The sequence below is a fragment of the Peromyscus leucopus genome, chromosome 1, assembly GCF_004664715.2.
Source record: "Peromyscus leucopus breed LL Stock chromosome 1, UCI_PerLeu_2.1, whole genome shotgun sequence".
NCBI classification, from domain to species: Eukaryota; Metazoa; Chordata; class Mammalia; order Rodentia; family Cricetidae; genus Peromyscus; species Peromyscus leucopus.
In genome coordinates this window covers 100793946-100807563 of record NC_051063.1, presented here as the reverse complement: position 1 = coordinate 100807563, position 13618 = coordinate 100793946, and positions in this window count along the sequence as shown.

The following is a 13618-nucleotide window of genomic DNA, read 5'->3' as shown; positions in this document are numbered from 1 at the left end:
ATAAGTTATACTTGTTTGGGTCAAAGCGCATAATTCTCCATTTGATCTCTATGCATTGGCTCTCCTATACCTAGAGTGAAAGCATTTAGTGATTAAGCTATATGGAGGTGGTTAATGGTTATGGAAAACTGTCTTCTGTGAAATGAGCCAGACACAGACCTCAATTCAGGATGATTGACTTAGGAAAAGCATGTCCATAAAAAGTCTGCTCAGTTTCAATTCTGATAAATATTTATCAAATAATAATACCAATAATAACAATTTTTAGACAGAAATATAATCCTAGTCCAGATAACCATTATCTTGAGAAGTTTGGTCACAGGCACTGCTGAATAGACATATGTATTTTCATTTATTAAAGTGATATGAAAAGTCCTGTCTGGAGAACAGCATGATTAGCACTAGATGGAAGGTCCTGGTACACAGAACTCCAGAGCATGGCACAGCTTCTCATTTGTCTGGGATAGGGAGGATAGGAGAAGACAGAGTCAGTGGTTATACTGGAAGAGAAAGTTTTCTTGTCTTTCCCCAAACATCTTTCAGATTTTATTCTGATCTCTCAGTAGGCTTGAGGGAAGAGTGCTTGTAATTTATGTCCCCTTAAAGAACCAATGCCCGTGATCAAAAGGATAAGTTTAAAATTTTCCAAAAAAAAAAAAAAAATCTCATGAGAAGACTACAGGACATAAAATGCTAGGATCACACATAACCACGCCGATGACGAATCACTCATTTCTTAAACTCTGGGCTCTGTTACACTAGCCTTCGAAGTGACATATACTGGCTACATCTACTCTTTCTCACAAAAAGGTATAATTTTCTAGAACTTCTGGGATTTATTAATGACTTAGAGAAAATAAAAATGAAATAATATATTTAGAGCAGTTTCCAAGCCATGATACAATTTGTATCTGATCTGCCAATGAACTATTTCTTGTTTTATATTATGCTTTTGCAGCCTGGCTCTATTTGAATTTTGTGCAAAAGTTCTGTTTCTCCTTTTATATCTCTGAGAGTTTGTTCCTCAGACAGGACAGAATAATACAAGTCCTACTACCAGACTAAAGAACTTACCAAATAGATTATTTTTAATAAAAATATAGTTTTTTATTAAGCTAATGAAAGAAATTTTAAGTAACTCACTCTTTGTATCTGTCTGTCTGTCTGTCTGTTACACTCTACCTATGTCTCTTGTATTTTGTCTTACAATGTTTTCCAAAGTATGAACAACCTAGATGGTATCATCATCTAGAAACTTCAAAAATATCTGGGATGGGATATAGCTCAGTTTGTGGAGTACTTGCCTGGCATATATAAAGCCTGTGATTCAGTTTTGAAAAGCACATAAAACTGCACAATGTAGAGATGTATACCATAGCCCCAGCACTTAGGAAGTAGAGGCAGGATGATCAATAGTCTGAAGTCATCCTTACCAACATAGAAATTTTTGGACCAGCCCACAGTACATGAAACATGTCTCAAAAAATAGTTTGATGTTTTTCCTCTCTCAGAATGAATTCAGGAGGAATCTCTCCTACAGCAAAGTAGTCATTTCTCCAGTCTCCCTATAGTTATTGTGATCTTGAGCTCTGTTTCATCCAGCTATTGGGGATATTGTGATAACAGTATTTTTTAATAATTTTTTGTTCATTTGTTTGTTGTTTTTTAATTTTTTAATATTTATTTATTTTATGTACATGGTGCTCTGTCTGCATGTACACCTGCATGCCAGAAGAGGGCTTCAGATCCCATTATAGATGGCTGTGAGTCACTATGTGGTTGCTAGCAATTGAACTTAGGACCTCCAGAAGAGCTGCCAATGCTCTTAACCACTGAGCCATCACTCCAGCTCTGATAGCAGTATTTTAATAAGTTCTACAAATTGGTATGTATGATGAATACCATCTTGAGTGTGATTTTATCATTTATATTTTATATAATTCTTTTTTGCCTTTTCATGGTTTCTAAGTCATTTTAGGAATTTCCACATTTCATCACAATAACAGGGTGTGATTGGCAACAAGATTAAAACATCTCAGACTATGAACCATTTTCTGTCAATCTTTTGGTGGAATACTGAGACATGAAAAAACCAAAGAATGATATTCAGTGGCCACATAAAGTGAAGTCTACACCTAGGGTGTGAAGCAGAACTCAAGATAACCTATCAAAACCTAATAGCAACAAACAAATTGCCAGTGTTCCAAATTCCACTGGAGGTCACCTTGTGGAATCTCTATGCTCTTGTCTTCTTTCGTCTATATAATGTAAGTAGGTAACAAAAGGTCTCCCAACTCCTGCTTGCTCTCAGTTGGAGAAACAAGGAAATACCCTTGCTGTTCTGGAGTTGTGGGGAGGAAATGTTGAACTCCAGAAAACAGAGATAGTCTGGCTAACCCTCCTAATGTTAGAGAGTTCTCACAAAGCTGTTCATCTGTTATTATGGTTCAAAGAGCATTTATTTCCCAGTTTTTACCATTTTTCTATTGTAGCTAATTTATCTATACATGAGTAATGTGATGAACAATATTTCTGTATACTTTCTGTCTACACAAGAGTAGACGATTTATTACTTATTTACAGCTGTACCCTAGAAACTTAGGAATATATAAAAGGTTCTTTAAAACATTTGGATAAATAAACATAACACACTGGTGGCCCTCTGAAAGCTTTTGTTTCTGTCTCATGATATCTGTGTATATCTTTGAGATTTCCCAGGTTTCAATAAAGACAGATATTCATTCTCCAACTTTAACAAGCTAATTTCTTGTGTTAAAATGTCAGGCACACTCCCAAACAGGAGAATTGGGGCCAGATGTTTGTAGTGACAGTTGTTACAGTATGATAAGCTCCTGGGATCAGCGTCAACAGGCAGCTTCTGGCAGAGGCCAGCTAAAAAGACAGAAATTGTATGATCCTGGAAAAAATTAAGGACTCAATAATAAATAATCTGTTATTTTAAGATTAGTCCACAAGTTAAGCCCTGAAAGTAGAGTAACATTTAAATAGCAGTGCAACTTCCTATTTAGAAACACGGTAACAGTCATCCATTGAGGCCAGCCCCGGCCTCCAATGCTCAAATGGAGCAGAGACTCAATTGTAATAAAATATTCCACTCCTATTTTTCATAAAACTAGCATAATGTAGACAGGCAAATTCACTCTTCAGACTATGTTACTGCATTTGAGAAACACAAGGAAAGCATTACAGCTCTGCCTCATCTTGAGGCTTTCTAAGGAAGTGTATGTGGCATTGCCAGCAGCCAGAGGACAGGAGCACAGCTCCACACTATTGATCTCAGTAGACTGAGATGTTCCTCTAGACTTTTCTGTACTATCAAGTTCAGTAAATCAGAGATGGTGATATTTTTAAAGATATTTTCACTCAGAAGAAAGTGAGACACACCTGAGTTACAGTATGTGTTTCCCAAAAGGAGAGATCAAATGAAAGTTAGATGTACTCAGAATAGGTGTTGGCTTCTCCAAGAGTAAGCAATTGTCTTAGCATTAGCTACATGCACCATGTTGATGAGTCTCACGGTACATCTCAAAAGGTTGCTTTGAAAAAGAAATCTTCTGATATGTGAGTTATGTAAGATCTCTCTAAAGATGCTCTGTGAAAATGAAAACACTAAAGCTGCACAAAGGGTTCGATACCATGTCTTTTGCCTGTGAATGGGTTTTCCGGTGAGATTTCTAGGAAACTGTGGATTTATGCACAGAAAGGAGAAGAGCTTTGAGCAGTTGTTAGTCATGCTGGAATTCTTGCTTTGCTGCTGCCAAGGACATTAACTAGATTCTAGAACAAGGGCCTTCATTCCTCCTCCTCATGTCCTTTGTCCTTCTATCTTGCCTCAGGATGGTTTGTATTACTTCCAAATATAAGTAGCTGCTTTAATTTTTTCCAAGAGTTATCACTCCCTGATTAGTCATTCAATAGAGAGCTGTCATTCCTAGAAACATATACATCCAAGCAACACAGAACATAGCAATTGGAGTTATGTATTTATTCACCTATATGTATATAATAATAGAACAATAAAGAAGAGAGGGTCATTGTGAATTTGGGAGGGAGATGGGGTAGAGACATAGGAGATGTAGGAAGGAAAAGAGGGAGCGGTGACATAATTATATTTTAATTAAATGTTTAAAATTAAAAAAAGAATGATCAGTCCTATACCACATTTGGTCTCCTCAAGAGCTGTTTGAATCGTGTATTAATATGAACATATTTCACTGGGAGAAACGAAGCTTGGAATGGTTAATATGCTCACTGGATGAGGACGTAATAAGGCTGGGATTCAGACCAGGGATCTGAATTTATGACAAAAAGCTCTTTAAGTCTTCTGTTTCTCCCTGCAATCTCCCTCCGGCAGAAATTCGTCACTGAGCCGGGCGGTGGTGGCGCACGCCTCTAATCCCAGCACTCAGGAGGCAGAGCCAGGCGGATCTCTGTGAGTTCGAGGCCAGCCTGGGCTACCAAGTGAGCTCCAGGAAAGGCGCAAAGCTACGCAGAGAAACCCTGTCTCGAAAAACAAAAAAAAAAGAAAGAAATTCGTCACTGGGAAATACTCCAGTGACAACTTGTATTTTTGGAAAACTGTCTCTCTCCCTTCTTTTGTGACTAATTCTGCATTGTACCATAGATTGATTCCCTTGCTCATCTGAGCAAGTTTTTTTCTAATCTCTCACATATGGTTACAGTTTCTTATTTCTATGGGAGTATCCATTCCATTCTGTTACATACAACACACTTCTCTCTCTCTCTCTCTCTCTCTCTCTCTCTCTCTCTCTCTCTCTCTCTGAGAAATGTGTGAGATTCAAAGACTATTTCTTTGGTTTGTTTGTTGGTTGGTTGGTTGGTTGGTTGGTTGGTTGTTTTTTGTTTCTAAGACAAAGTCTCACTGCATAAGCCAGGCTGGCTTGAAACTTCTCATAAAACTCAGACTGGCCTGGAACTTCCAATCTTCCTCTATCAGCCTCACAAGTACTAGGCTTACCTGTGTGTGCCACCATCTTCGGCTCTAAAACAATTTCTTAATGATTTTGCCTCTCTTGCTTTATAGTTATCATTACTAGGTCAGACAAAGCAAAATAGCCCAAAGTGAGGAACGACAGTGGTGTTTATAGAGGACTCAATGTCAGAGACCTACGATTGACAGTCTTGCTCCTGAAGGACTTGAAAACTAGTACTTCTGCAAACTCTGCCTCTAGTGCATGACTTGTTGTTCCCATCCTGGTCCTTCTGCTGAGTTTGTGGAGAGGGAGAAACACTATCCTTTCTTAGGGCAGTTCTTTCCCTGCAGGAAATTTCAACTTCATTTGTAGGGCCTGATAAATTAATGCCACCTTATTAATTATAATTCTATGGGAAATACATTTTTGAAGAGGGTAATGATAAATGAAGGAGAATGATTTAGAAAAAGGTGACATGACAACGAATGTTAGCAAAGATCCCAGAAGTAAATGACTTTGGTTAACCTCAAAATAAATTGCTGCAAGAGACTTGGAGAGGTCAGAGGTTGAGTTGAGCAGATTCACAGAGCAGCCATCCTTTGAAAATAAGACCTGACTGTCAAAGACATTAAAGATGTGTTTACTCAGTCTCAGAACAATACATTCTGTCAAATCTGGAAGACTGTCCAGATGCCTGATGAAAATCTTGACAATTTCCAGATTCTATAGACTCTATGTCAACCTACAACCCATCATCTTTTCTTGAAATTTTCATTGAAATTCTCAACTATTTCTGTTATAACATTTTAAAACCAATGGCTCTTTTTGTCATTCCTTTTAAGTCATGTCTAAAAGTTTGTTAAACAAACAGAAGTCACTACAGAAAACCATAACCAATCAAAATGCAGAGCTGTAGACCTCAGCCCCAAAGGATACATCTACAAAATAACTCCTGTACCCAAGGCCTAGGGACCATTGTGGAAGAGGGACCAGAAAGATTGTAAGAGCCAGAGAATTGGGGAATGTGCTGTGATATTGACAGAAGCCACACCCATAAAGTCTCATGGCTGCCTAAACATGAGCTGAGAAAAGACATCAACAATAGACATGCCAAAGTGGTTGGGGAAAAACCCAAGAGAGCTCAAGCCTACATGAAGAACTACAGGCAACTAAGGAAAGCTGGAGGGGAAGAAATAGTCTTCCCAAGGGAAGAGTACACCAATTAGTTATCCAACACCAAATTATCCACTCTGAAAATATACACATGATTAACATTATACAGACTAAGTGGATTATATTTAGGAATATATAAGTATATACATATAATGTATGTAACAACAATTAATGAAAAAAGAAACCATGGATTTGAAAGAGAGCAAGAGGGACTACATGGGAGGGTTTAGGGGAAAGAAAGGGGAGGGAAAATGATGTAATTATAGTCTCAAAAAATAAAAGAAGTAATTTCTAGAAGTTTTGTTAATTTTGTTACATCTACTCACTATAAGAAAAACCTGTCCTTTGTAGCCCAATGGTGCATAAGGCCTCGTGTCCAGTAAGCTGCACTATGGTTGTGACAGGCTTTTAGCCACCAATTGGGTGACAAACCAATCAGGTTTTAGATTAGCTACCTTCTCCCTAACGTGACTTCCCTAGGAGATGATGGACTGACCCAGGAACGAGTGTTTAGGTAATATCAGATCTGCTTTAGTAAGATGAGTGTTAGAGATCTTTGAGCTCAATAGTCCACTGTCTTAGTTAAGGTTTCTATTGCTGTGATGAAACACCATGACCAAAAAGCAAGTTGTGGAGAAAGAGGTTTATTTGGCTTATACTTCCATATGGCTGGACAACATCATGGAAGGAAGTGAGGATAGGAACTCAAACAGGGCAGGAACCTAGAAGCAGCAGCTGATGCAGGGGCCATGGAAAGGTGCTGCTTACTGGCTTGCTTCTCCTAGCTTACTCAACTTGCTTTCTTATAGAACCCAGGACCACCAGCACCAAGGATGGAACCACCCACAATGGGCTGGGCCATCGCCCATCAATCACTAATTAAGAAAATGCATTACAGCTGGATCTTATGAAGACGTTTTCTCAATTGAGTTTCCCTGCTTTCAGAATACTCTAGTTTGTGTGTCAAGTTGATATAAGACTAGCCAGCACATCCACTAATAAACAGACGTAAGGGAGAAAATTGGTTCCTTTTCAGAATGAATGGGTGGTGTAGGGTTTGAGGAAAGGAGAGCTTTCTGAAAGGACTTCTGTTGGGCAATGTAGCAACTACTGCTCTATTAATATTCTAGACTGAGCATGCTTACACATATGCAGTGGACAGGGTGGTGGGGGTGCACTGAAGTAAACTCCAACATCAACATTCCAGCCTTAAAGACCCATATTAATCCTTCGTCACACACTGGAGTTCACCAGACCTGGGCCTTGGGTAGGGGGAGAGTGAGTTTGATGTTTCTCACTTCAGAAAGCCCCAAAGAGAAGCAGTCTGGGAATGTTGAGGACTGTAAGTAAAGGTTTCTCTTAGGTCTGCTTATGTCAAGTCAGAAGGAGCACTAAGGCTTGGTCAGTATCGCTAAGATGAAAGCCACTCGGAGAAATTTACGCCTCAGCGATTATTTCTTTTAAATTCTGAATGAACTAAAGAATAATTTTGTCTCCATCAAAGTCAGGATTTTTGTTCAGGGCTTTTTGAATGTGGGTGTGAGTGTATATGAGAGAGAAATAGATTATTCATGAAGAACGAATGGGTCAGGTGTTCTCAGGGTTGTGTGGCAAGTATAGACGGCATGGCAGCATAGCATCCACCAGAAGAAAACGGTTGTGGGAGCTGAAGAGAACTCTAGTGCTGGCTTGAATTTTACCTTATCCTTGGGCGGAACCCTCCTCCCGGTGGCTGAACTAGAGAACTACAGCATGTGCTTTGGCCTGCTTCAGTTTGGGAGGAGCCTCAAGTTCCAGCCAAGCCTGGCTCAACCAGATGGGGGATATCAACTCTGGGAAGGGGCCACTTTAAGCGTAACTGATACCACATCTGTGAGAAGCATGGTAGTTGAGCTCTCTGTCTGTTTCATTAATTCTCTCTCTTGTTTTCCCTCCCTCCTCCCCTCCAAATACTACATGTACTAAAAATCACTAGCACATTTACAAACAGAAAACTTTTATATTGGATTTTTTGTGGTAACTAAATCTTGTACATATCTTATAGTAATTGATTTAGATACTTTAGTAACAGAATCCAATACATTGCAGGTTAAAGCCTTAAATGACTCACTCTTAGAGTGGTATTCCATGACCCCATATGAATCTACCCTCAATTGTTTCACTTTGTATCTATCTCCCAGACCACAACATTACCCAGAGAAATAGGAATAGAGCTAAGGGCAGTTGCTTTGTGATTTACACCACTCTCATTCTGTCCCCAGTTTTCGTAAACAACCTCTGCTTTCCTACTGAATGCAGAGTCACAGTTTTACAAATTCTAATAGAACACCTATCTTCCTTATTAAGTGTAAGCTTTATAAAAGGAAGTCAGATCAGCATGTACCTACAGAACCCAGCTCAGGGTTCCTCAAAGAAAGTACTAAATGCATACATTTGGATGGAAATGTATGTAAATGATTAATTTTAGATAACATGCAAAATAGGTCATTTATAGTATGATCAAATAAACCTAAACATCAATTGGGAAAACAAAGAAGTAGAAATGATATGTGGTTTGTTGTTTGTTGTTGTTTGTCTGTTTCAGTGTGTCTGTCAAATGCTACTGTTTGGAGACTAGGCCTTCAATTATATAATTCATTTCAGAAAAGCATGAAGTTGTTATATGGGTTTTATATATAAACACAGTAAAATCAGCATTAAAAGACTCTACACACACAGTTCTGGTCCGCTTCTCTATTGAAGGATACGATACATTTTTCATGCCAGTCTCTAAAAGCCCATCTTTGTGTGTTTTGAAAGGAAAGAAAAGCAAGCATACTGACTGTTCATATTATGAAGAAGTAAAATTGAATTTTTTGCCAAAAGATGAGATATTCACATCAGAGGAGTAAAGCAAGAGAAAGCAAGAGCAATTAGGAAATCTGACTGCTGTTGGTCATGTGGGAAATATTCTTTGTATTCAAAGCTGAGTAGAGAGCCTTAAGAAAGCCTGAAGTGTGAACTTGCACAAGCATTTGAGGTCCATTGTACAGCAAGTGATCAAAGTAGTGTGATCTCCAGTCTCAAAAACAGAGTGACTGGCAGAGAAAAATGAATTACTTAGCAATAGGAAAAGCAGAAATAAACAATGAGTAAATAATGAGTGTAGGAAGGTAAGATATTTGACGTAGTTATGACTGGGCTTCAAAACAGATGAGCAATTTAGAAGACAATGTGGCATCACATATATAATTCCCCTCATATGTCATACCCAGCCTTTGTAGCAAATTATGAGTACTTTGCTGTGAACAAAGGGAGTGGAGTAATGTCACAGCAAATGAGGTTGGTTCTTCATAAAGCATGGGGAAAGTGCAATGAGGTAAGGTGACTGTCACTACTGTACCCAGCCCTACAAAGTATGAACACTATAGCTTCAGGAGACTCTGTAGAAGAAGGGATGAGTGGAGGTAATGAAAGACTTCTGCCTACATGGGTCCCACCCCTGGGGATTCCTTGTTTGTCCTCAAGTTCTCCCAGCTGAAATGAAGTGCTTTACAAGCACAGAGGAAGGAGGATAAATATTCCCTGACAGAAACCAGCCCTGTGCCTCTCCCTGACCATTCTTGCCTATGGTACAAACTGTCGTGACTTCATGTTTTTAAAATTAACAGCAGTTGGTGAGTGTCAACCACTATCTTCTGTTGGGGTGATGTAGTAGGGAGTCATAAAAGGGAGGGTAGAGGATATGCAGGAAGTGGAGGAATGGATGGATGTCCCAAAAGAGCAGTGAGCACGGAAGTAGGTGATCTCAACTCTGGTTTGGGCTTCTCCCATACATGTTTAAGTGACCTTATGTAAATGTGTTGCCCATATTTCCCTCACTGCAGCTCAGACATTATTCTCTTGAAAAATGAAATCTGAGTTCTCCATAGAATCTTCTCTACTTCTGATGTTCTCAGTGAAAGCCAAGGACAGGGTCAGAGAAAAAGGCCTTCTATCCCTGGAGAATAGAGACCATCTGCAACGTTACCTTATGATTAGGAAACAATGGTGCCCTGTCTTCATGACTGTGGCTTCAGTGCTAGCAAGGCTCTTCCTGGATCATGCCTACAAATTAGCCTCCCACTGGCACTAAATGATCATCTTTCTGGTCTGCATCTACCCCTCATTACCCAGCTATCAACTACACACACTGTGACTCTTTCTCTCCTAAACAAAAGTCATTCATTAACTAACACATATGTTAGGCACATTTTGTGTCTCAGGCCAGCGAACACAGCAGGTAATCAAGCTCTTTATGTGCATGCATCAATGCTGAAAACCTTTATTGACAATCTAATTATCCAAGTATGAACTCCTTTTCCACAGTCCTCCTCTACCCTACTCAAAAAAGGCATGTTCTGCCATCATGGGGATGTTTCCTAAAGTTCAAGATGAGGAATATGGTCCAAATATTTATGCTCAACTCATAAGGAACAGTGTTTCTACCAATAGTTCATTCTACAGATAGCAAATGCTAAATTGGGAGAAAAAAACAGGTATGGCAAAGGTAGTTAATTACTCATGGAATGTCAGAAATCCCCATTTTGAGAACTTTCCTTCTCAGATCTCACTGATAGTTGTTCTGTTGTGAGTGTTGCAGCTGCACGGTCATTTTATATAACAGTTTATTGGTGGACAGACTCTTCTGCTTCTCTGTGGAAATAGAGATAGGAGTGTGGGTCTCCCTTCGAGGACATTTGTCTAACACTGCCAACATAAATTCCCTGTAACTTCCCTTCTAAAAGGAGCAAGTCTGTGGTGATATTGTGTTCCACAATATATCATGTACCCTAAAAAATTTATCTGGGGTCAGAGAACAGAACAGCCACTAGACAGACATAAAGGCCAGAAAATGGTGGCATTCACACCTTTAATCCTAGCCTTCTGGAGGCAGAGATCCATCTAGATCTCTTTGAGTTCAAAGCCACACTGGAAATAGCCAGGCATGGTGACTCATGCCTTTAATCCCAGGAAGTAATGGCAGAAAGCAGAAAGGAATATAAGGCGTGAAAACCATGAACTGGGCTGGTTAGGCTTTCAGGCTTTTGAGAAGCAGTTCAGCTGAGGTCCATTTGCATAAGAACACAGAGGCTTCCAGTCTGAGGAAACAGGATCAGCTGAGGAACTGGCAAGGTGAGGAAGCTGTGGCTTGTTCTGCTTCTCTGATCTTCCAGCGTTGACCCCAGTACCTGGCTCCAGGTTTGTTTTTATTAATAAGACCCTCTAACGATTCGTGCTACACAAGTCCAGGCCCATCGTTGTCTTTGTGGACTTCTTGCTTTCACCAGGTCCCTCCCCTTGTCTGTTGTGCCATGTCACACTGAAGTCAGTGATAACAGCTGAGCCCAGGACTCCAGACACAGTCAGGAGGGACAAGAGGTGAGCAGCATGTCCCCTCATCTCTTCGTTTAGTTCTTCATGCAAATACTGTTTGGTAGAGTTCACCACGTGGTAAGCACTGCCCTGGAATCCAGGGATCTTAGACTACTTGGCTGAAAAAAAAAAGAGGAGTTAAAGAATCATTAGTCTTAAATACACTTATATGAAGAACACATGTAAATATAGACATGTAACTGTTATATGTAGTGTATAAATAATTCATATAACATAAAGTTTATTTTAACATACAATGTTCTTAGTCTTCTGGTCAAAGATCAGTTGTGAAGGGGCTAGGAAGCTGGTTCAGAGGTTAAGAGCACTGGCTGCTCTTCCAGAGGTCCTGAGTTCAATTCCCAGCAACCACATGGTGGCTCACAGCCATCTATAATGAGATATGGTGCCCTCTTCTGGCATATAGGCATACAGGCAGACAGAACACTGTATACATAATAAGTAAATAGATCTTTTTTAAAAAAAGATCAGTTGTGAAGTATATATAATTATAAATATATTCATGAATATATAATCACAATTTTAATATGTATATATTTATATGCATGTCTTTATTTTTCTACAACATTATATTTTATATAAGCACTACAATATATAAAGACTACTAATTACTGATAAGTAATACATGTTTTATAAACTATAAGAAAGTTTATAAAACATACATTATTTGTACATGTTTGTACCTATGTTAATGTATATATACCCTATCTAACTATGAAAAGCAAATACTTCTTCAAGAGATACATATATACATTACATTTCAGTAGTGTTACATAAAATGTATGCTGTGAGTGCTGAGAACTCATCTAACTCTACACAAAGAAGTAGAGAAGTCAGTAAGAAGGAATATTTTTACTACGGCTTAAATAATCAGCAAGTATTTACTAGATGGGAGAACAAGGGCTGTTGTTTGCTCAAGAAAGAAAGAAATATAAAAGGCAAAATCACTGTGCATAGGGCATCAAGAAATAATAATGTGAGGATGCTGAGTGGAGTAAATAAAGGATGGGTTTGGAATGGTTCGAAAGCAGGAAGGGCCTGGCCAGGAGTAGAATGCTACAGACTCTTATGTCCTTATGTAGATGACAGTAGGACAATGTATTTTGGACTAAGACATGGCTTTAAGTCCCATCTGTGAGATAGTGATAGAAGACTCGTAGTTATGAGAAACGCATATGTGTGAAGTTTTGCACTCTTTCTGAATTGCACCTGACCTCAAGAAACTGGACCTGTTACCACAGCTCTTTAGTGTGCTGAATGGGAAGCCAGTGAAGGATTGACATAGTGGCCTAGAGGTAGCATTTTCCAAATGATGCTGTGAGGGTAAGGGGTGGACTCTGGGGATGGAGGACCAGACTTTGCAAATTATGTATTGGAGGGATCAGTTAAGATGGTTTGGGGGAAACTAAAAACTAAAATGATGACTACAAAGATAAATACAAAGGAATCAATGAAAGGATATTTAAAAGGTAAGAAAGACTGAATTCAGTTAAAAAAAATAGAAAAAGTGAAAAAATGGTAGTGCATACTTAGAAACAGTAAGCAATGTCTAAAAATCATAAGTAGAGGAAAATTAAATAAGGAATGATGGACTTGAACTCAATGGTAAATGTATTAAGTATAATTGGCACACATTAACAAGCAGCTCAAAAGAGACAGTGATTCAGGCTGGCTACATAACAGAGCTATCTGGATTAGAGACAAACATTTACAGGCATCTTTATAATAATAAGTAATAAATGAGAAGTTTAAGATGTCCAAGGTCAGGAAATTAAGTAACATGAACATTTTGAATAATGAAGAAAGAGCTCAATGGGAACCACTATAAGAATCAGAAAGGAACCAGCCAATATGATAACAAAACTTCTAAGAGAGGAACTTAAAAAGGTAAGGCATGGTCAGAAATATATACTACTGATGTAAATAAATCAGATATTTTAAAAACATAGTAGACATAGGCCCTTACGAATGTATATAAAGAGCATTTCTCTAAGTGGATTAGGACAAATAATAAGTTTTGGGCTACTTACTTGAATAAAGAACTACTAAAGAAATGGAGAAGACAAATGAACAAAACA